Source organism: Neophocaena asiaeorientalis, unplaced genomic scaffold (assembly GCF_003031525.2).
Source record: "Neophocaena asiaeorientalis asiaeorientalis breed wild unplaced genomic scaffold, Neophocaena_asiaeorientalis_V1.1 scaffold210, whole genome shotgun sequence".
Lineage (NCBI taxonomy): Eukaryota > Metazoa > Chordata > Mammalia > Artiodactyla > Phocoenidae > Neophocaena > Neophocaena asiaeorientalis.
Window position 1 is genome coordinate 1452376 of NW_020172282.1, and position 11110 is coordinate 1463485.

The 11110-nt window shown below is 40.7% G+C and overlaps 2 protein-coding genes across 4 annotated transcripts in view; one reads left to right on the top strand and one right to left on the bottom strand.

Annotated features, from left to right (window-relative positions):
• LOC112412702 (zinc finger protein 271) overlaps window positions 1-11110 on the top strand; it is a 47411-nt gene that overhangs the window by 23540 nt on the left and 12761 nt on the right. Inside the window, exon 1 of one of the 2 annotated variants that reach the window (XM_024764392.1) lies at window positions 3713-3831. The exons of the other annotated variant lie outside the window; for it this stretch is intronic. The gene's annotated coding sequence lies outside the window, so the exon portion shown is untranslated. Of the gene's footprint in view, window positions 1-3712; window positions 3832-11110 lie in introns of those variants that run through there. 2 annotated transcript variants of the gene reach the window in all.
• The window catches only part of ZNF24 (zinc finger protein 24), an 81424-nt gene that overhangs the window by 11991 nt on the left and 58323 nt on the right, over window positions 1-11110 (bottom strand). The gene's annotated exons all lie outside the window — the stretch shown is intronic.

Below are 11110 nucleotides of genomic sequence, written 5' to 3' on the forward strand. Positions count from 1 at the left end.
GGGAGAGGACTCAAATCAATAAAATTAGAAATGAAAAAGGAGAAGTTACAATGGACACCACAGAAATACAAAGCATCCTAAGAGACTGCTACAGGCAACTCTATGCCAATGAAATGGACAACCTGGAAAAATGGACAAATTTCTTAGAAAGTATAACCTTCCAAGACTGAAGCAGGAAGAAATAGAAAATATGAACAGACCAATCACAAGTAAGGAAATTGAAACTGTGATTTTAAATCTTCCTACAAACAAAAGCCCAGGACCAGATGGCGTCACAGGTGAATTCTATCAAACATTTAGAGAAGAGCTAACACCCATTCTTCTCAAACTCTTCCAAAAAATTGCAGATGAAGGAACACTCCCAAACTCATTCTATGAGGCCACCATCACCCTGATACCAAAACCAGAGAAAGATACTACAAAAAAAGAAAATTACAGACCAATAGCAGTGATGAATATAGATGCAAAAATCCTCAACGAAATACTAGCAAACAGAATCCAACAACACATTAAAAGGATCATACACCATGATCAAGTGGGATTTATCCCAGGGATGCAAGGATTCTTCAATATATGCAAATCAATCAACCTGATATACCATAATAACAAATTGAAGAATAAAAGCCATATGATCATCTCAATAGATGCAGAAAAAGCTTTTGACGAAATTCAACACCAATTTATGAAAAAAACTCTCCAGCAAGTGGGCACAGAGGGAACCTACTTCAACATAATAAAGGCCATATATGAAAAACGCACAGCAAACACCATTCTCAATGGTGAAAAACTGAAACCATTTCATCTAAGATCAGGACCAAGACAAGGATGTCCATTCTCACCACTACTATTCAACATAGTTTTGGAAGTCCTAGCCATGGCAATCAGAGAAGAAAAAGAGATAAAAGGAATCCAAGCGGGAAAAGAAGAAGTAAAACTTGTCACTGTTTGCAGATGACATGATACTATACATAGAGAAGCCTAAAAATGCCACCAGAAAACTACTAGAGCAAGATGAACCTGTTTGCAAGGCAGAAGTTGAGACACAGATGTAGAGAACAAAGGTTTGGACACCAAGGGAGGGGGGAACCGCGGTGGGACGGGGATGGTGGTGTGCTGAATTGGGCCATTGCGATTGACATGTATACACTGATGTGTATAAAATTGATGACTGATAAGAACCTGCAGTACAAAAAAACAAACAAACAAAACTAATGTTAAACTTTCTTTGGGTTATTTGTATGGAAATATGTTAATATAAATGTTTCAGACATTACGTGAAATTTCTAAAAATCTTATATGTTCTAGTATAATGTTATGTCATAATTCTAGTTATTACTTTAAAATGTATATCTCAGAAATAACTAAATTTCCTTGTCAATTGCATTATTATGAACTTTCATCAAATCTTTAACCGTGGTCATTTTTAAGTCTTTTGTCATTTATAGACAGTTCTGGGTGTACTCTGATGCTTTTGCAAAAATGTTCCTATAAGAGGGTTTTATGTTCAAGGAATTCATGGAAAAGACTCTGACAAGTACAGGTTTCTGGTAACTGACTATAGTGCTGAACTGAATGAATAAGCATTTTCAGAACTCTAATGGAAAACTGATGAATTCACAAAAGTGCTAACAAAAGATCAAGATAAAAAAAATTAATTACATGGGACTGAGTGAGCTGATGAGGATGATTATAATTTTTGTGACTTTCTGTTTGAATATTAAAAAAAAAACATTCCACAAGGACTCAGAAGCAAAAAATATACAAATCAATTTTCACTGCAAAGTAAAGGAGCTGTTACAGTGGAGGATTACTGGACTGAATGTCAATATTATGACAAGTATGAGTGTGTTTCGTGTTTGGTAATTGGAATCATTGTTGATTTTGTTGTGGTCATCCATTTACAATGCTTGGTGTCTGTTTATTTATCTCTTGTAAAAATAAAATACAGTGTGTGTGTGTGTGAAAAAAATCTGATAGCCAAAAAAAATAAAGGATACAGGTATACGTATAACTGAATCACTTTGCTGTACACCTGAAATTAACAAAACATTGTTAATCAACTATACTCCAGTATAAAATAAAAATTTAAAAAGACAAACAAAACAAAATCCTTTAGCCAAGGTGAGGCTTTCTTTGACTGCAGTCACCTCACTTTACAGATGCCTGGGCCTCATCCCAGCCTGAGCCAGAAAATTGTGGGTCGGGTTTTAGATCTGTAAAACATTCCGCAAGTGATTCTGATGTGTAGGCAGGCTTGAGAACCCTGGGCCAGTCAAGGAGTCATGAGAGACACAATGAAAGAGAATTGCATTCCTTTCCCTCAGAGCACGTCTCTCATTTTGTCAGTATATATACTTCGGTAGGACTGTTGGGGTAATACATATCTTCTCCATGATTAGATTGTAAGCTACATCAACATTTTTGCTCACCACTGTATCACCATCACCCAATCCAATGTGTGACATAAGTTGACTGCTTTGGACCAGAAGTGTGGATTTAAGTGTCAGTTGTTTATGGAGTTGCCTAGGGAACCCAGTTGGGGGGCTGGAAGCACCTCTGGGAGATAAGATCCTGGTTCCAGTTACCTCTTAGTCCATTCAACCCAAGATCCTCCACGGCACTTTTGGACAATCCTGCTTACTGCAGTATAATGTATCTGCATTGTCTGCTTACTTAAACACTAATTGAGCTTTTATTACAGTCAAGTGCTGTCTACCTGTTTTAAGTGTCTTCATTCATTTCACCTTCATAGCACTCTATGTTCTACAGTTTTACAGAAGAGAAACAGAGAAGTTATGCAATTTGTCTCAGGTCACATGGCTAGTAAGAGATGTAGTCGGGACTGTTTTGAAACCACATGGTCTGACTCCAGAGTCCATACTCTTGGATGTGTGTTCTGCTGAACTGCCCTTTCACATCTGCCTTCCCCCACCAAACCAAGAGCACTTCTAAGGACAGCCTGTGGTTTTCGCACATTTCTCTAACAATATTTATTGAGTGCCTACTTTGTGCAGGCACTGTGCTAGGCACTAAGCAAAGAGTTATAAACAGTGTCCTTGCATTACAGAACTTAAAAATAGTAAGGAGAAGCAGATGTCAAACAAAAGTCGCACGGAACTACCTGATTTAATCGTGATAAGAACTACAAAAGGGAGAGCAGAAAGTGCTCTGAAAGTGTCTGGTAAAAAATCTAACCTAGACTGGGAAGTCAATAAGGACGGCTGAGAGCGGACTCAAAAGCGATCTCTGGGCGCGTGAAGTGGGAGGAAAGATTCCATTAGTGCCTCCCCGACTCCTCTGCTAGCGGCCTGGCACACAGGAGGCGCCCGGTAAGTGCTTGTGGAGTCAGTCGACGCAAGGGCGGGTGGATGAACCGGCAAACGGACAAATGCATGAAAGATGGACGGACGGACTGATGGGCTGATGGACAGATGGACGGGCGGACGGTAGCATCGAGGGGCGGCCACCTGGTGCAGCCGCAGGCTCTGCCCGGGGCCGAGGAAGGCCGAGGCCGGTCAAGGGCGGTTTGGGAAACACCCAGGGCCGTGCTGCCGGACCACCACACTCACCCTTCGCTCCGCGGGCTGCGGGGACCGACCCCAGGCGGGGAGCAGATCGGCCTCTGGGCGCGCGCGCCGGAAGTGAGAGCGGCGCGCCCCTCTAGGCCGCCCGGAGGACTGCAGCTCTGTGGCGGGCGCGCGGCGGGGTTCGGAGGACTGGTGCGGGGTCCGGGAGAAGGAGCGCGTCTCTGGGTGGGACCTGGTGGGGAGAGCCCCAGGTCGAAAACGGTTGACAGACGACTGAAAGAGGAAAAAAGAAATAGAGATAGAGGTTAGTATAGCATCAAGGAGATAAAAATAGAACCCATCATCTGTAAATTTGGGGAAGAGGACCAGATCACATTCACACACCACAAACACGTTGACTGTCTGCAATGACAGTTCTAGAAGTTACGGGGATGACTGTAGGGGAAGAGGCTGTAGCCTGGCATGGCGAGGGGACAAGGCGGAGATCAACCCTACCGTCGACTGTAAGGGAGTGGGGACCGGGGCCGAGCCTAAGAAGGTCAGTAATTTCCCGTAGAATGCGGTACTCAAGCTGAGCCTTGACGACCGGGTAAAACGGAGATTTGGAGGAGCGCAGGTTTCCCAGGTAGGGAGCGGCAGGAGCGAGAGCCCAGCGGTGGGACGTACAGGGCAGGCTGGGGAGTTAGCCCAGCATCTTGGTTGGCCGGAACCTAGGCTAAGGGATGGGTTGGGGTCAAGTTTGGAGAGTTTCGAATGCCAGGCTAAGGAATTAGGAACGCATTTAGGAACGGTGCAGACCATTTATATGTGAGATGGCCAGAACTGTACTTCAGGGCAGTATCTGACAGTACTTTGTAGAGAGGATTAAAGGGCAAAAAAGAGGAGAGAAAGAGGACAGGCGGTTAAAAATGTGAACTTAGCAAGATTTGCTAGTATCTGAAAATATGATTGAAGATGGGGAAGGGAATGACATTACCAAGGGAGATATTATGGAAAATAAACAGGGAATTATGAAATACTAGTACCCGGGGGTGGGAAGAGGAAGAGTTGGTAAAGAAGAGGGGCTTCTCAGAGAAGTTGGGCCCAGCTGGTTCAAACATCAAAGCCAGGAGAGCATCTCAGGAGAGGAAACAGGGGTCTAGGAGTTGTGCCAGAGAGCTGGAGATGATGAGAACTAAGGTGATGCTGGAATTAAGGCGAAGGGCAGAAGAAGGGTCAGAGAGAGATGTTACCTGAGGAATGTCCTTGCCAGGGGTTAAGAAGTGTATGGTAAGGCCCTGAGAATAGATAATAATTCCTTTTAAGAAATGTGATAATGCAGGAAGGAAAAAGAGAGGACACTGGTTGGTCTTGGCAACAAGATTGAAAGGTGTTTCTTTGTTTTCTGAGGAGGGTAGAGACTTAATTATATTTGTAGAAAAAAGGTAAAGTGTGAGTGGAGTGAAAAATTGAAGATAAAAGAAAAGAGGAATAGCTGACAGGGTGAGAATAAGACTGGATAGGTCTCAGAAAATAAGATGAAGCATTATAATAAAAAATGGTGCATTTGGTCTATGTTGTCATGCTTTGAGTGCAGACCAGCCAAGTAGTATCAGTTAGTAATGCTGATTTTACCAGTAAATATGTGCATGTACCGTTTGTTGAATTGTCACAAACTGAACACACTCATGTTACTAGCACTCAGATAAAAAAACAGAATATTATCAGTCCTCAGAAAACCCCCTTGTGCTCTCCTCAAGCCGCTACCCTCCTCTAGCCCTGAAAGGTAGACTACACTGAACCTTGAGCACGATAGGTTGGCCTTGCCTATTTTTGTATTTTGTATAAATGGAACTCAGTATGCACTCTTTTAAGTCAGACTTCAACATTGTGTGTGAAATTTGTTCATATTGTTTTGTAGATGTACACTCTACATTTTCACTTCTAATAATATTATATTGTGTGATTATGCCAACACTCAGACATTTTATTATTGGTGAACATTATTCAGAGTGAAGTATTTAAGTCTCTAAGTACATTAATTTATTTTTGAATATTAAACCAACCTTGTATTACTAAGATAAATTCTACTTGATTATGGTGTATAATTTTTTAATATATTAAGGGATTTAATTTACTATTGTTTGATTGAGATATTTGTGTCCATATTGTTAGAGGTATTGGTCTGTAGTTTTCTTTTCCTGTGATATCTTTGCTGGCTTTGGTAACAGAGTAACTACTGGCCCCACTTATTTTCTGGGAGAGATTGTGAAGGACTGGTATTATTCTTAAACTGTTTGATAGAATTCACTAGTGAAGTCATCTGAGCCTGTGCTTTTGTGCTTTACTTTGTTAGAAAAAATTTTATCACTAACTCAATTTCTTTACTTTTCATATATTTATTCACAGTTTCTATTTCTTTTCCAGTCAGTTTTAGTAATTTGTATATTTCTAGTAATTTGCCCATTTCACTTACGTTGTGTAATGTGTTGGCATAACAATAATCCCTTTAAATCTCTATAGGGTTGGTAGTGATGTCCCTTCTTTTCGGATTTTGTTAAACTCTCTTTTTTCTTCGGTCAGTCTAGTAAAGGCTTGTCAATTTTTGTTGGTATTTTCAAAGAACCAAATTTTGGTTTGTTTTTTTAAAATTGTTTTTCTGCTTTTTATTTCATTAATTACTACTCAAATCATTATTACTTCCTTCCTCCTGCTTGTTTTGGTTGTTGTTAAGTTTGCTCTTCATTTTTAAGTTTCTTAAGGTGGAAACTTAGGTTACTGATACGAGATTTTCTTTTCTAATATAGGCATTTCAAAGCTAAAAAATTTCCTCTAAGCACTGCTGTAGCTGCACCCTATAAAATTTTATATGTTGTATTTCATTTTCATTCAGCATAAAACATTTTCTAATTTCCCTTGTGATTTCTTCTTTGAACCACAGGTTATTTAGATATGGGTTGTTTAATTTCTAAATATTTTAGAGTTCCCAAATTACTCTGTGGCTTGATATGCCCTCTGGGTCAGTGAAAACACTATCAACCCCAGTCTCTGGGCCACATAGGTCCCATTGACCCCTGAGCCACTCTCAGCTGAGGTGGCCTTGGTGTCTCAGCCCTCAGTAGTGGACCCGCCCTCTGGGTACTCCATTTCCTGGATGTAGAATCCCAAAAGTCTGACAGCTTTCCTTTATTTTGTCCTGTCTCTGTCAGGAATTTCCCTGGTTGTCCAGTGCTTAAGACCCTGCGCTTCCACTGCAGGGGGCGTGGGTTCAATCCCTGGTCAGGGAGCTAGAATCCTGCATGCCCTGCAGCACAGCCAAAAAAAAAAAAAATTCGGTCCAAGATGGCGGTGTTGTTTCTGGTGCTATAACATTCTCAAGAGCCACGTTGGTCTTCCATGGATATCAGGGGATCCACACAATTGGATACAAGGGTCCTCCACAGATCCTTCCTATGGATAACCCCATTTCTATTCCTGGTTTCTGTTGAGATGGTTGATTGGATCCATGAATCACACATCCAACCTCTTCACCACAAGGTTGTACAGCTACACTTATGGCCTTGTCTCCAGAGCATGCTATCTGTGTAGGCTGAGGATTTTCCTAATCCTCAAGTACTGATTCCTTTTTGCTTAACAGTGCCTTCCTCAATTTATCTCGTCCTCTCACATTTTACTATAATCAGCAAGGAAAAAACATCAAGCCACACTTCACACATTTTGCTTGGAAATATCCTCAGTTAATTACCCAAGGTCGTCACAAGTTCTGTTTTCTGTCCAACAGCAGAATATGATTCAGCCAAGTTTCTGCTACTTTCTAACATCTATCACCTTTCTCCAGTTTCCAGTAATGTTTTCTTCATTTCTGCCTAAGACCTCTTTTTTGGCCATGCCACGTGGCCTGTGGGATCTTAGTTCCCAGACCAGGGGTTGAACCTGGGCCCTGGCTGTGAAAGTGCTGAGTTCTAACTACTAGATTGTCAGGGAATTCCCCCCACCAGAAGTTTTTTTTTTTAATTTTTATTGGAGTATAGTTGCTTCACAATGTTTTAATAGCTTCTACTGCACAGCAAAATGAATCAGCCATACATACACATATATCCCCTCCCTTTTGGATTTCCCTCCCATTTAGGTCACCACAGTGCATTAAGTAGAGTTCCCTGTGCTATACAGTATGTTCTCATTAGTTCTCTATTTTATACATAGTATCAGTAGTGTATATGTGTCAGTCCCAATCTCCCAGTTCCTCCCATCCCCCCTTCCCCCTTGGTATCCATACATTTGTTCTCTACATCTGTGTCTCTAGTTCTGCTTTGCAAATAAGGTCATCTATACCATTTTTTTAGATTCCACATATATGCAGTAATATACGATATTTGTTTTTCTCTTTCTGACTTCACTCTGTATAGAAGTATTTTTTTAATGCTCATTATTTCTAGCAAAATTCTGTTCATGACAATATATGTATTCTCTAAGACGACAGAGGATTCCTCTACTGTCCTTTTCACTTCCTTCTGAGACCCTGCCAAAGTCACCTTTAATGTCCATATTTCTACCAACAATCTCTTCAAGGCAACCTAGACTTTTTGTATCACGAGCCTCAAAACTCTTCCAGCTTCCACCCAATTCTAAAGCCACATCGACATTTTTAGGTATTTGTTAAAGCAGCACCACATTTCTGGTACCACAGACAGAGTGGTTTAATACAACAGAAATTGATTCTATCACAGTCTGGAGGTTAGAAATCCAAAATCAAAGGTGCTGGCAAGGGCCATGCTCCCCTGAAGGCTCTGGGGAAGGACTGGTTTCATGCCTGTCTCCTAACTTCAGGTGGTTGCTGCCGTCCTTGGCATTCTTTCCCTTATGGATGCATCACTTCAGTCTCTGCCTCCACATTCACATAGCATCCTCCTCTCTCTGTGAGTCCCCTCTGTGTCTGAATTCATCTCTTCTATATGCATACCAGTCATTGGATTAGGACCTACCTTAAACCAGTATGACCTCATCTTTACTTGATTACATCTGCAAAGACCCTATTTTCAAATACAGTCACATTCTCAGGTAACAGAGGTTAGGAGTTGAACATATCTTTTAAGGGGGCGGGACACAATTCAACACAACAGTGTGGTAAGTACAAACTAAGAGTTGTTTAAACCACTGTGACTTGGTTTTGAAGTTGAAGACTTCAAATTGTTGCCAATGACCTCATTTGATTGAAGACAAAAGAAATGATTTGATCTGAATTCAACACTAAAGGTCTTGGAGAATTCTAGTGTTTCTGATACAAGCCTACCCATCTCTGCAAAGTGAACCTAGGGAACTCTGATTATATTGGCCGTTATTTCCCCTTCTGAATCTGAGTTTTCAGCACCTGTTCGTTTTTGAAAAGTCAAAGTCAATTGGACACACACATTAACATTTCAAAGGTGTTTTATTGTTGTAATTCAGGTGTCTTATTCAAAACAAACAGCAGCAGCCTACTCATTAATACATACTTGATCAAAAGGAAAGTTAATTTTTTTAAATTTGGCTTCACAGTTTGGATTTATATCCCTTTTTTACCTAAACCTAGAGATTGAGTTTTAAGTTGAAGTTCATTCTTTGTGAAGATTGCTTATATAGTCTAAGTATCGAAGGAAATTAATTTCCAATGCAATGTAATACATGGTAAGCAAAAGTTCTCATGTAGGTCTTCATGTTCAACTTTCTGAGGAAGAGGTCCATAGTTTTCATCATATTCTCAAAGGAATTATATTAGCTCAAAGATTAAGAACCACTACTCTACAAACCATGCCTAAATCAGATATATGTTAGTTTGGCCTAGTTTCTCCCAAGAAGAAATGGAATAGGAAATAGAAATCAGGTAGAATATTGGGGTGGGGGGGTAACATATCAGTTTCATTCTTCAGGCTCTGATATCATTTTCATGCCTGTATTACCATCCCTGATCTCTCTGGAAACCTCTGAATGTCTTTTACCTTACTGAGATGAACCTCGTCAGTGTCAGCTGGAGTGGATCACAGTTGGGTCTAGGTTTGTTTTGGCCAATCCATCGAACTGTTGAACTACAAGCTGGCTTCTCAGACTCACTCACAGAATGTAACATCTCTGGTAAGACTCCACAAAGCAACATATCTAGCATAATCTGAAAGAACAGTTTGGTTTTCTTGGTTAAACACCCAGAAAATGTATGTTCACTTCATCACTTCTGGGTAAAAGATTAACAAAACCCTTACATTTGTACATGAGAATTAACCTTTGGTTGACTCTCCCATTCTCTTTTACTGGAAACCTATTACAAGTATGTCAGCTGTGGCATTCTCATACACTGTTGGTGGGAATGCACAATGATTCAGCCACTCTGAAAAGCAGTGTAGCAGTTTCTTAAAATGTTAAACATGCACTTAACCAGGAAAGAGAAAAAAGCATATGTCCATATAAAGACTTGTACACGAATGTTCATAGCACCTTTATTCGTAATAGTGAAAAAACTATAAATAACCCAAATGCCCATCAGCTGGTGAATGGATAAACAAATTGTGGTGTGTACATCCAATGGAATATTATTCAGCAACAAAAAGGAGGAGTGGACTATTGATACACACAGCAAGATAGATAAATCACAAAGTAATAATGCTTAGAAAGAAGCCTGAGTGCAAAACAGAGTGCATTCTGTTTGATTCTTTAAATAACTCTCTAGAAAATGCTAATTAATCTATAGTAACAGAAAGCAGAACAGTGGCTGTGGTAGGAAAGGGAGGGATTATCAAGGGAAGGAGGAAACTTTTAGGGATGTGGTCACAATTTTCATTGTGGTGATGGTTTCACAGTTGTATACATATGACAAAATTTACCAAATTGTATACTTTAGATATTTGCTGATTATTGTATGCCTATTATACATCAGTAAAGCTATTTTTTAAAAAGCATCTGTACTCCCTACTTGGGAGGGCTGGACACAAACGAGCTCCTTACCTTTTATCAGGGTCTCATTCACACATCCCTAAGATTTCATAAATCAGAACAGGGTCTTAGGCTGGAACAGAAAACCCTCTTCCTCTACCTCAATCATTACTTCAGCCAGTCACCATTTTCTCAAACCTATACCTTTTCCTCCGACATCTTAACCCAAGTCACACGTCTCACCAGTCTCAATACTTCTATTATTTATTTCTATATCTCCCCCCCGCCCCCCGCCCTTATTTCCCAAGATATTTCCAAGGAAACAGCAATATCCTTTCCTACCCTGATGCCCTCCCCCACCCCCTTTCAGGTCCTTCTCACCCTGATCCTTTAGCCACAATGAGGATTGTATTGGCGAGCAAACATTTTAGGAGACCCCATGGCCTTTCTTGATAGCAAAGTAGGTGAAAATCCAGCTTCGCAGCAATTTAGGGATTAATTCCTGAGCATTATTTATTTTTAAGGCAGTGGTTCTCAAAGTGTGGTCCCAGGACCAGCAGCATCAGGATCACCTGAGAACCTGGGCTCCCATGACAGACTTACTGATTCTAAACCGGCGTGGGGCCCAGAAATCAGTATTTTATTAGAGGCATGCCACTGTGCTGGGGGGAAAACCAGAGAGGACAGGAAGAAAGTTAGAATGG